General features: G+C 37.9%; 6 non-coding genes across 6 annotated transcripts; all 6 read left to right on the plus strand.

Moving 5' to 3' along the window:
- The first annotated feature begins 715 nt into the window (after positions 1-715).
- Positions 716-786, plus strand: TRNAG-GCC (transfer RNA glycine (anticodon GCC)). Its single transcript has one exon. It is a non-coding gene; the product is annotated as a tRNA-Gly (tRNA).
- Positions 787-2,975: 2,189 nt separating this feature from the next.
- TRNAG-GCC (transfer RNA glycine (anticodon GCC)) lies at positions 2,976-3,046 on the plus strand. Its single transcript has one exon. It is a non-coding gene; the product is annotated as a tRNA-Gly (tRNA).
- Positions 3,047-7,211: 4,165 nt separating this feature from the next.
- Positions 7,212-7,282, plus strand: TRNAG-GCC (transfer RNA glycine (anticodon GCC)). Its single transcript has one exon. It is a non-coding gene; the product is annotated as a tRNA-Gly (tRNA).
- Positions 7,283-8,339: 1,057 nt separating this feature from the next.
- TRNAG-GCC (transfer RNA glycine (anticodon GCC)) lies at positions 8,340-8,410 on the plus strand. Its single transcript has one exon. It is a non-coding gene; the product is annotated as a tRNA-Gly (tRNA).
- A 1,624-nt stretch (positions 8,411-10,034) lies between these two features.
- On the plus strand, positions 10,035-10,105 carry TRNAG-GCC (transfer RNA glycine (anticodon GCC)). Its single transcript has one exon. It is a non-coding gene; the product is annotated as a tRNA-Gly (tRNA).
- A 1,621-nt stretch (positions 10,106-11,726) lies between these two features.
- Positions 11,727-11,797, plus strand: TRNAG-GCC (transfer RNA glycine (anticodon GCC)). Its single transcript has one exon. It is a non-coding gene; the product is annotated as a tRNA-Gly (tRNA).
- Positions 11,798-13,037: the final 1,240 nt, after the last annotated feature.

The raw sequence follows: 13,037 nt of genomic DNA on the forward strand, positions 1-13,037 counted from the left end.
ATATCAGTTAAATTTATAGATGACACGAGTAGCACTATCGAGATTTTCTGTTTTCATTTTTTTAAATCGAGAGGTGAACGAAAAGTTAAGGGCTTCAGAAGAACTGCATGACCAAAATACGAGTATGTTATGGATTCGAATAAATTTAGAAGCACCAGTGGTCTAGTGGTACAATAGTACCCTGCCACGGTACAGACCCGAGTTTTATTCTCGGCTGGTGCATCCCGAAGATTAGCTATGATGATATTAGTGCGGATAATTTGAAAACTAGGGTTTGCCACAATATCAGTTAAATTTATAGACTACATGAGTAGCACTATCGAGATTTTCTGTTTTCATTTTTTTAAATCGAGAGGTGAACGAAAAGTTAAGGGCTTCAGAAGAACTGCATGACCAAAATACGAGTATGTTATAGATTCGAATAAATTTAGAAGATCCAGTGGTCTTGTGTTAGAATAGTACCCTGCCACGGTACAGACCCGAGTTTTATTCTCGGCTTGTGCATCCCGAAGATTAGCTATGATGATATTAGTGCGGATAATTTGAAAACTAGGGTTTGCCACAATATCAGTTAAATTTATAGATGACATGAGTAGCACTATCGAGATTTTCTGTTTTCATTTTTTTAAATCGTGAGGTGAACGAAAAGTTAAGGGTTTCGAAAGAACTGCATGACCAAAATACGAGTAAGTTATGGATATGAATAAATTTAGAAGCACCAGTGGTCTAGTGGTAGAATAGTACCCTGCCACGGTACAGACCCGAGTTCGATTCTCGGCTGGTGCATCCCGAAGATTAGCTTTGATGATATTAGTGCGCATAATTTTGAAAACTAGGGTTTGCCACAATATCAGTTAAATTTATAGATGACACGAGTAGCACTATCGAGATTTTCTGTTTTCATTTTTTTAAATCGAGAGGTGAACAAAAAGTTAAGGCTTCAGAAGAACTGCATGACAAAAATACGAGTAAGTTATGGATATGAATAAATTTAGAAGCACAAGTGGTCTAGTGGTAGAATAGTACCCTGCCACGGTACAGACCTAGAGTTCGATTCTCGGCTGGTGCATCCCGAAGATTAGCTATGATGATATTAGTGCGCATAATTTGAAAACTAGGGTTTGCCACAATATCAGTTAAATTTATAGATGACACGAGTAGCGCTATCGAGATTTTCTGTTTTCATTTTTTTAAATCGAGAGGTGAACGAAAAGTTAAGGGCTTCAGAAGAATTGCATGACCAAAATACGAGTAAGTTATGGATATGAATAAATTTAGAAGCACTAGTGGTCTAGTGGTAGAATAGTACCCTGCCACGGTACAGACCTAGAGTTCGATTCTCGGCTGGTGCATCCCGAAGATTAGCTATGATGATATTAGTGCGCTTAATTTGAAAACTAGGGTTTGTCACAATATCAGTTAAATTTATAGATGACACGAGTAGCATTATCGAGATTTTCTGTTTTCATTTTTTTAAATCGAGTGGTGAACGAAAAGTTAAGGGCTTCAGAAGAACTGCATGACCAAAATACGAGTAAGTTATGGATTCGAATAAATTTAGAAGCACTAGTGGTCTAGTGGTAGAATAGTACCCTGCCACGGTACAGACCTAGAGTTCGATTCTCGGCTGGTGCATCCCGAAGATTAGCTATGATGATATTAGTGCGCATAATTTGAAAACTAGGGTTTGCCACAATATCAGTTAAATTTATAGATGACACGAGTAGCACTATCGAGATTTTCTGTTTTCATTTTTTTAAATCGAGTGGTGAACGAAAAGTTAAGGGCTTCAGAAGAACTGCATGACCAAAATACGAGTAAGTTATGGATTCGAATAAATTTAGAAGCACTAGTGGTCTAGTGGTAGAATAGTACCCTGCCACGGTACAGACCTAGAGTTCGATTCTCGGCTGGTGCATCCCGAAGATTAGCTATGATGATATTAGTGCGCTTAATTTGAAAACTAGGGTTTGTCACAATATCAGTTAAATTTATAGATGACACGAGTAGCATTATCGAGATTTTCTATTTTCATTTTTTTAAATCGATTGGTGAACGAAAAGTTAAGGGCTTCAGAAGAACTGCATGACCAAAATACGAGTAAGTTATGGATATGACTAAATTTAGAAGCACCAGTGATCTAGTGGTAGAATAGTACCCTGCCACGGTACAGACCCGAGTTTTATTCTCGGCTGGTGCATCCCGAAGATTAGCTATGATGATATTAGTGCGCATAATTTGAAAACTAGGGTTTGCCACAATATCAGTTAAATTTATAGATGACACGAGTAGCACTATCGAGATTTTCTGTTTTCATTTTTTTAAATCGAGAGGTGAACGAAAAGTTAAGGGCTTCAGAAGAACTGCATGACCAAAATACGAGTATGTTATGGATTCGAATAAATTTAGAAGCACCAGTGGTCTTGTGGTAGAATAGTACCCTGCCACGGTACAGACCCGAGTTTTATTCTCGGCTGGTGCATCCCGAAGATTAGCTATGATGATATTAGTGCGGATAATTTGAAAACTAGGGTTTGCCACAATATCAGTTAAATTTATAGATGACACGAGTAGCACTATCGAGATTTTCTGTTTTCATTTTTTTAAATCGAGAGGTGAACGAAAAGTTAAGGGCTTCAGAAGAACTGCATGACCAAAATACGAGTATGTTATGGATTCGAATAAATTTAGAAGCACCAGTGGTCTTGTGTTAGAATAGTACCCTGCCACGGTACAAACCCGAGTTTTATTCTCGGCTGGTGCATCCCGAAGATTAGCTATGATGATATTAGTGCGGATAATTTGAAAACTAGGGTTTGCCACAATATCAGTTAAATTTATAGATGACATGAGTAGCACTATCGAGATTTTCTGTTTTCATTTTTTTAAATCGTGAGGTGAACGAAAAGTTAAGGGTTTCGAAAGAACTGCATGACCAAAATACGAGTAAGTTATGGATATGAATAAATTTAGAAGCACCAGTGGTCTAGTGGTAGAATAGTACCCTGCCACGGTACAGACCCGAGTTCGATTCTCGGCTGGTGCATCCCGAAGATTAGCTTTGATGATATTAGTGCGCATAATTTTGAAAACTAGGGTTTGCCACAATATCAGTTAAATTTATAGATGACACGAGTAGCACTATCGAGATTTTCTGTTTTCATTTTTTTAAATCGATTGGTGAACGAAAAGTTAAGGGCTTCAGAAGAACTGCATGACCAAAATACGAGTAAGTTATGGATATGACTAAATTTAGAAGCACCAGTGATCTAGTGGTAGAATAGTACCCTGCCACGGTACAGACCCGAGTTTTATTCTCGGCTGGTGCATCCCGAAGATTAGCTATGATGATATTAGTGCGCATAATTTGAAAACTAGGGTTTGCCACAATATCAGTTAAATTTATAGATGACACGAGTAGCACTATCGAGATTTTATGTTTTCATTTTTTTAAATCGAGAGGTGAACGAAAAGTTAAGGGCTTCAGAAGAACTGCATGACCAAAATACGAGTATGTTATGGATTCGAATAAATTTAGAAGCACCAGTGGTCTTGTGGTAGAATAGTACCCTGCCACGGTACAGACCCGAGTTTTATTCTCGGCTGGTGCATCCCGAAGATTAGCTATGATGATATTAGTGCGGATAATTTGAAAACTAGGGTTTGCCACAATATCAGTTAAATTTATAGATGACACGAGTAGCACTATCGAGATTTTCTGTTTTCATTTTTTTAAATCGAGAGGTGAACGAAAAGTTAAGGGCTTCAGAAGAACTGCATGACCAAAATACGAGTATGTTATGGATTCGAATAAATTTAGAAGCACCAGTGGTCTTGTGTTAGAATAGTACCCTGCCACGGTACAGACCCGAGTTTTATTCTCGGCTGGTGCATCCCGAAGATTAGCTATGATGATATTAGTGCGGATAATTTGAAAACTAGGGATTGCCACAATATCAGTTAAATTTATAGATGACATGAGTAGCACTATCGAGATTTTCTGTTTTCATTTTTTTAAATCGTGAGGTGAACGAAAAGTTAAGGGTTTCGAAAGAACTGCATGACCAAAATACGAGTAAGTTATGGATATGAATAAATTTAGAAGCACCAGTGGTCTAGTGGTAGAATAGTACCCTGCCACGGTACAGACCCGAGTTCGAGTTCGATTCTCGGCTGGTGCATCCCGAAGATTAGCTTTGATGATATTAGTGAGCATAATTTGAAAACTAGGGTTTGCCACAATATCAGTTAAATTTATAGATGACACGAGTAGCACTATCGAGATTTTCTGTTTTCATTTTTTTAAATCGAGAGGTGAACGAAAAGTTAAGGGCTTCAGAAGAACTGCATGACCAAAATACGAGTATGTTATGGATTCGAATAAATTTAGAAGCACCAGTGGTCTTGTGGTAGAATAGTACCCTGCCACGGTACAGACCCGAGTTCGATTCTCGGCTGGTGCATCCCGAAGATTAGCTATGATGATATTAGTGCGCATAATTTGAAAACTAGGGTTTGCCACAATATCAGTTAAATTTATAGATGACACGAGTAGCACTATCGAGATTTTCTGTTTTCATTTTTTTAAATCGAGTTGTGAACGAAAAGTTAAAGCTTCAGAGGTACTGCATGACCAAAATACGAGTAAGTTATGGATTCGAATAAATTTAGAAGCACTAGTGGTCTAGTGGTAGAATAGTACCCTGCCACGGTACAGACCTAGAGTTCAATTCTCGGCTGGTGCATCCCGAAGATTAGCTATGATGATATTAGTGCGCATAATTTGAAAACTAGGGTTTGCCACAATATCAGTTAAATTTATAGATGACACGAGTAGCACTATCGAGATTTTATGTTTTCATTTTTTTAAATCGAGTGGTGAACGAAAAGTTAAGGGCTTCAGAAGAACTGCATGACCAAAATACGAGTATGTTATGGATTCGAATAAATTTAGAAGCACCAGTGGTCTTGTGGTAGAATAGTACCCTGCCACGGTACAGACCCGAGTTCGATTCTCGGCTGGTGCATCCCGAAGATTAGCTATGATGATATTAGTGCGGATAATTTGAAAACTAGGGTTTGCCACAATATCAGTTAAATTTATAGATGACACGAGTAGCACTATCGAGATTTTCTGTTTTCATTTTTTTAAATCGAGTTGTGAACGAAAAGTTAAAGCTTCAGAGGTACTGCATGACCAAAATACGAGTAAGTTATGGATTCGACTAAATTTAGAAGCACCAGTGGTCTAGTGGTAGAATAGTACCCTGCCACGGTACAGACCTAGAGTTCGATTCTCGGCTGGTGCATCCCGAAGATTAGCTATGATGATATTAGTGCGCATAATTTGAAAACTAGGGTTTGCCACAATATCAGTTAAATTTATAGATGACACGAGTAGCACTATCGAGATTTTATGTTTTCATTTTTTTAAATCGAGTGGTGAACGAAAAGTTAAGGGCTTCAGAAGAACTGCATGACCAAAATACGAGTAAGTTATGGATTCGAATAAATTTAGAAGCACCAGTGGTCTAGTGGTAGAATAGTACCCTGCCACGGTACAGACCCGAGTTTTATTCTCGGCTGGTGCATCCCGAAGATTAGCTATGATGATATTAGTGCGCATAATTTGAAAACTAGGGTTTGCCACAATATAAGTTAAATTTATAGATGACACGAGTAGCATTATCGAGATTTTCTGTTTTCATTTTTTTAAATCGAGTGGTGAACGAAAAGTTAAGGGCTTCAGAAGAACTGCATGACCAAAATACGAGTAAGTTATGGATTCGAATAAATTTAGAAGCACCAGTGGTCTAGTGGTAGAATAGTACCCTACCACGGTACAGACCCGAGTTTTATTCTCGGCTGGTGCATCCCGAAGATTAGCTATGATGATATTATTGCGCTTAATTTGAAAACTCGGGTTTGCCACAATATCAGTTAAATTTATAGATGACACGAGTAGCACTATCGAGATTTTCTGTTTTCATTTTTTTAAATCGAGAGGTGAACGAAAAGTTAAGGGCTTCAGAAGAACTGAATGACCAAAATACGAGTATGTTATGGATTCGAATAAATTTAGAAGCACCAGTGGTCTAGTGGTAGAATAGTACCCTGCCACGGTACAGACCCAGAGTTCGATTCTCGGCTGGTGCATCCCGAAGATTAGCTTTGATGATATTAGTGCGCATAATTTGAAAACTAGGGTTTGCCACAATATCAGTTAAATTTATAGATGACACGAGTAGCACTATCGAGATTTTCTGTTTTCATTTTTTTAAATCGAGAGGTGAACGAAAAGTTAAGGCTTCAGAAGAACTGCATGACCAAAATACGAGTAAGTTATGGATTCGAATAAATTTAGAAGCACTAGAGGTCTAGTGGTAGAATAGTACCCTGCCACGGTACAGACCCGAGTTTTATTCTCGGTTGGGGCATCCCGAAGATTAGCTATGATGATATTAGTGCGCATAATTTGAAAACTAGGGTTTGCCACAATATCAGTTAAATTTATAGATAACACGAGTAGCACTATCGAGATTTTCTGTTTTCATTTTTTTAAATCGAAAGGTGAACGAAAAGTTAAGGGCTTCAGAAGAACTGCATGACCAAAATACGAGTATGTTATGGATTCGAATAAATTTAGAAGCACAAGTGGTCTAGTGGTAGAATAGTACCCTGCCACGGTACAGACCCGAGTTCGATTCTCGGCTGGTGCATCCCGAAGATTAGCTATGATGATATTAGTGCGCATAATTTGAAAACTAGGGTTTGCCACAATATCAGTTAAATTTATAGATGACACGAGTAGCATTATCGAGATTTTCTATTTTCATTTTTTTAAATCGAGTGGTGAACGAAAAGTTAAGGGCTTCAGAAGAACTGCATGACCAAAATACGAGTAAGTTATGGATTCGAATAAATTTAGAAGCTCTAGTGGTCTAGTGGTAGAATAGTACCCGGCCACGGTACAGACCCGAGTTTTATTCTCAGTTGGGGAATCCCGAAGATTAGCTATGATGATATTAGTGCGCGTAATTTGAAAACTAGGGTTTGCCACAATATCAGTTAAATTTATAGATGACACGAGTAGCATTATCGAGATTTTCTGTTTTCATTTTTTTAAATCGAGTTGTGAACGAAAAGTTAAAGCTTCAGAGGTACTGCATGACCAAAATACGAGTAAGTTATGGATTCGAATAAATTTAGAAGCACCAGTGGTCTAGTGGTAGAATAGTACCCTGCCACGGTACAGACCCGAGTTCGATTCTCGGCTGGTGCATCCCGAAGATTAGCTATGATGATATTAGTGCGCATAATTTGAAAACTAGGGTTTGCCACAATATCAGTTAAATTTATAGATGACACGAGTAGCATTATCGAGATTTTCTATTTTCATTTTTTTAAATCGAGTGGTGAACGAAAAGTTAAGGGCTTCAGAAGAACTGCATGACCAAAATACGAGTATGTTATGGATTCGAATAAATTTAGAAGCACTAGTGGTCTAGTGGTAGAATAGTACCCTGCCACGGTATAGACCCGAGTTCGATTCTCGGCTGGTGCATCCTGAAGATTAGCTATGATGATATTAGTGCGCATAATTTGAAAACTAGGGTTTGCCACAATATCAGTTAAATTTATAGATGACACGAGTAGCATTATCGAGATTTTCTATTTTCATTTTTTTAAATCGAGTGGTGAACGAAAAGTTAAGGGCTTCAGAAGAACTGCATGACCAAAATACGAGTAAGTTATGGATTCGAATAAATTTAGAAGCACCAGTGGTCTAGTGGTAGAATAGTACCCTGCCACGGTACAGACCCGAGTTTTATTCTCGGCTGGTGCATCCCGAAGATTAGCTATGATGATATTAGTGCGCATAATTTGAAAACTAGGGTTTACCACAATATCAGTTAAATTTATAGATAACACGAGTAGCACTATCGAGATTTTCTGTTTTCATTTTTTTAAATCGAGCGGTGAACGAAAAGTTAAGGGCTTCAGAAGAACTGCATGACCAAAATACGAGTATGTTATGGATTCGAATAAATTTAGAAGCACCAGTGGTCTAGTGGTAGAATAGTACCCTGCCACGGTACAGACTCGAGTTCGATTCTCGGCTGGTGCATCCCGAAGATTAGCTATGATGATATTAGTGCGCATAATTTGAAAACTAGGGTTTGCCACAATATCAGTTAAATTTATAGATGACACGAGTAATACTATCGAGATTTTCTGTTTTCATTTTTTTAAATCGAGAGGTGAATGAAAAGTTAAGGGTTTCAGAAGAACTGCATGACCAAAATACAAGTAAGTTATGGGTATGAATAAATTTAGAAGCACCAGTGGTCTAGTGGTAGAATAGTACCCTGCCACGGTACAGACCCGAGTTCGATTCTCGGCTGGTGCATCCCGAAGATTAGCTTTGATGATATTAGTGCGCATAATTTGAAAACTAGGGTTTGCCACAATATCAGTTAAATTTATAGATGACACGAGTAGCATTATCGAGATTTTCTATTTTCATTTTTTTAAATCGAGTGGTGAACGAAAAGTTAAGGGCTTCAGAAGAACTGAATGACCAAAATACGAGTAAGTTATGGATTCGAATAAATTTAGAAGCACTAGAGGTCTAGTGGTAGAATAGTACCCTGCCACGGTACAGACCCGAGTTTTATTCTCGGTTGGGGCATCCCGAAGATTAGCTATGATGATATTAGTGCGCATAATTTGAAAACTAGGGTTTACCACAATATCAGTTAAATTTATAGATAACACGAGTAGCACTATCGAGATTTTCTGTTTTCATTTTTTTAAATCGAGAGGTGAACGAAAAGTTAAGGGCTTCAGAAGAACTGCATGACCAAAATACGAGTAAGTTATGGATATGAATAAATTTAGAAGCACAAGTGGTCTAGTGGTAGAATAGTACCCTACCACGGTACAGACCTAGAGTTCGATTCTCGGCTGGTGCATCCCGGAGATTAGCTATGATGATATTAGTGCGCATAATTTGAAAACTAGGGTTTGCCACAATATCAGTTAAATTTATAGATGACACGAGTAGCATTATCGAGATTTTCTATTTTCATTTTTTTAAATCGAGTGGTGAACGAAAAGTTATGGGCTTCAGAAGAACTGCATGACCAAAATACGAGTAAGTTATGGATTCGAATAAATTTAGAAGCACTAGAGGTCTAGTGGTAGAATAGTACCCTGCCACGGTACAGACCCGAGTTTTATTCTCGGTTGGGGCATCCCGAAGATTAGCTATGATGATATTAGTGCGCATAATTTGAAAACTAGGGTTTACCACAATATCAGTTAAATTTATAGATAACACGAGTAGCACTATCGAGATTTTCTGTTTTCATTTTTTTAAATCGAGAGGTGAACGAAAAGTTAAGGGCTTCAGAAGAACTGCATGACCAAAATACGAGTAAGTTATGGATATGAATAAATTTAGAAGCACAAGTGGTCTAGTGGTAGAATAGTACCCTACCACGGTACAGACCTAGAGTTCGATTCTCGGCTGGTGCATCCCGGAGATTAGCTATGATGATATTAGTGCGCATAATTTGAAAAACTAGGGTTTGCCACAATATCAGTTAAATTTATAGATGACACGAGTAGCATTATCGAGATTTTCTATTTTCATTTTTTTAAATCGAGTGGTGAACGAAAAGTTATGGGCTTCAGAAGAACTGCATGACCAAAATACGAGTAAGTTATGGATTCGAATAAATTTAGAAGCACTAGAGGTCTAGTGGTAGAATAGTACCCTGCCACGGTACAGACCCGAGTTTTATTCTCGGTTGGGGCATCCCGAAGATTAGCTATGATGATATTAGTGCGCATAATTTGAAAACTAGGGTTTACCACAATATCAGTTAAATTTATAGATAACACGAGTAGCACTATCGAGATTTTCTGTTTTCATTTTTTTAAATCGAGAGGTGAACGAAAAGTTAAGGGCTTCAGAAGAACTGAATGACAAAAATACGAGTATGTTATGGATTCGAATAAAATTAGAAGCACCAGTGGTCTAGTGGTAGAATAGTACCCTGCCACGGTACAGACCCGAGTTCGATTCTCGGCTGGTGCATCCCGAAGATTAGCTTTGATGATATTAGTGCGCATCATTTGAAAACTAGGGTTTGCCACAATATCAGTTAAATTTATAGATGACACGAGTAGCACTATCGAGATTTTCTGTTTTCATTTTTTTAAATCGAGCGGTGAACGAAAAGTTAAGGCTTCAGAAGAACTGCATGACCAAAATACGAGTAAGTTATGGATTCGAATAAATTTAGAAGCACTAGTGGTCTAGTGGTAGAATAGTACCCTGCCACGGTACAGACCCGAGTTTTATTCTCGGTTGGGGCATCCCGAAGATTAGCTATGATGATATTAGTGCGCATAATTTGAAAACTAGGGTTTGCCACAATATCAGTTAAATTTATAGATAACACGAGTAGCACTATCGAGATTTTCTGTTTTCATTTTTTTAAATCGAGCGGTGAACGAAAAGTTAAGGGCTTCAGAAGAACTGCATGACCAAAATACGAGTATGTTATGGATTCGAATAAATTTAGAAGCACCAGTGGTCTAGTGGTAGAATAGTACCCTGCCACGGTACAGACTCGAGTTCGATTCTCGGCTGGTGCATCCCGAAGATTAGCTATGATGATATTAGTGCGCATAATTTGAAAACTAGGGTTTGCCACAATATCAGTTAAATTTATAGATGACATGAGTAGCATTATCAAGATTTTCTATTTTAATTTTTTTAAATCGAGTGGTGAACGAAAAGTTAAGGGCTTCAGAAGAACTGCATGACCAAAATACGAGTAAGTTATGGATTCGAATAAATTTAGAAGCACTAGTGGTCTAGTGGTAGAATAGTACCCTGCCACGGTACAGACCCGAGTTCGATTCTCGGCTGGTGCATCCCGAAGATTAGCTATGATGATATTAGTGTGCATAATTTGAAAACTAGGGTTTGCCACAATATCAGTTAAATTTAAAGATGACACGAGTAGCATTATCGAGATTTTCTATTTTCATTTTTTTAAATCGAGTGGTGAACGAAAAGTTAAGGGCTTCAGAAGAACTGCATGACCAAAATACGAGTAAGTTATGGATTCGAATAAATTTAGAAGCACTAGTGGTCTAGTGGTAGAATAGTACCCTGCCACGGTACAGATCCGAGTTTTATTCTCGGTTGGGGCATCCCGAAGATTAGCTATGATGATATTAGTGCGCATAATTTGAAAACTAGGGTTTGCCACAATATCAGTTAAATTTATAGATGACACGAGTAGCATTATCGAGATTTTCTATTTTCATTTTTTTAAATCGAGTGGTGAACGAAAAGTTAAGGGCTTCAGAAGAACTGCATGACCAAAATACGAGTAAGTTATGGATTCGAATAAATTTAGAAGCACTAGTGGTTTAGTGGTAGAATAGTACCCTGCCATGGTACAGACCTAGAGTTCAATTCTTCGCTGGTGCATCCCGAAGATTAGCTATGATGATATTAGTGCGCATAATTTGAATACTAGGGTTTACCACAATATCAGTTAAATTTATAGATAACACGAGTAGCACTATCGAGATTTTCTGTTTTCATTTTTTTAAATCGAGAGGTGAACGAAAAGTTAAGGGCTTCAGAAGAACTGCATGACAAAAATACGAGTATGTTATGGATTCAAATAAATTTAGAAGCACCAGTGGTCTAGTGGTAGAATAGTACCCTGCCACGGTACAGACCCGAGTTCGATTCTCGGCTGGTGCATCCCGAAGATTAGCTATGATGATATTAGTGCGCATAATTTGAAAACTAGGGTTTGCCACAATATCAGTTAAATTTATAGATGACACGAGTAGCATTATCGAGATTTTCTGTTTTCATTTTTTTAAATCGAGTGGTGAACGAAAAGTTAAAGCTTCAGAGGTACTGCATGACCAAAATACGAGTAAGTTATGGATTCGAATAAATTTAGAAGCACCAGTGGTCTAGTGGTAGAATAGTACCCTGCCACGGTACAGACCCGAGTTTTATTCTCGGCTTGTGCATCCCGAAGATTAGCTATGATGATATTAGTGCGCATAATTTGAAAACTAGGGTTTGCCACAATATCAGTTAAATTTATAGATAACACGAGTAGCACTATCGAGATTTTCTGTTTTCATTTTTTTAAATCGAGAGGTGAACGAAAAGTTAAGGGCTTCAGAAGAACTGCATGACCAAAATACGAGTATGTTATGGATTCGAATAAATTTAGAAGCACCAGTGGTCTAGTGGTAGAATAGTACCCTGCCACGGTACAGACCCAAGTTCGATTCTCGGCTGGTGCATCCCGAAGATTAGCTTTGATGATATTAGTGCGCATAATTTGAAAACTAGGGTTTGCCACAATATCAGTTAAATTTATAGATGACACGAGTAGCACTATCGAGATTTTCTGTTTTCATTTTTTTAAATCGAGAGGTGAACGAAAAGTTAAGGGCTTCAGAAGAACTGCATGACCAAAATACGAGTAAGTTATGGATATGAATAAATTTAGAAGCACCAGTGGTCTAGTGGTAGAATAGTTCTCTGCCACGGTACAGACCCGAGTTCATTTCTCGGCTGGTGCATCCCGAAGATTAGCTATGATGATATTTGTGCGCTTAATTTGAAAACTAGGGTTTGCCACAATATCAGTTAAATTTATAGATGACACGAGTAGCACTATCGAGATTTTCTGTTTTCATTTTTTTAAATCAGGAGGTGAACGAAAAGTTAACGGCTTCAGAAGAACTGCATGACCAAAATACGAGTAAGTTATGGATATGAATAAATTTAGAAGCACAAGTGGTCTAGTGGTAGAATAGTACCCTACCACGGTACAGACCTAGAGTTCGATTCTCGGCTGGTGCATCCCGGAGATTAGCTATGATGATATTAGTGCGCATAATTTGAAAACTAGGGTTTGCCACAATATCAGTTAAATTTATAGATGACACGAGTAGCATTATCGAGATTTTCTATT

Source organism: Cucurbita pepo, chromosome 16 (genome assembly GCF_057944985.1).
Source record: "Cucurbita pepo subsp. pepo isolate OVF chromosome 16, ASM5794498v1, whole genome shotgun sequence".
Classification (NCBI taxonomy): Eukaryota; Viridiplantae; Streptophyta; class Magnoliopsida; order Cucurbitales; family Cucurbitaceae; genus Cucurbita; species Cucurbita pepo.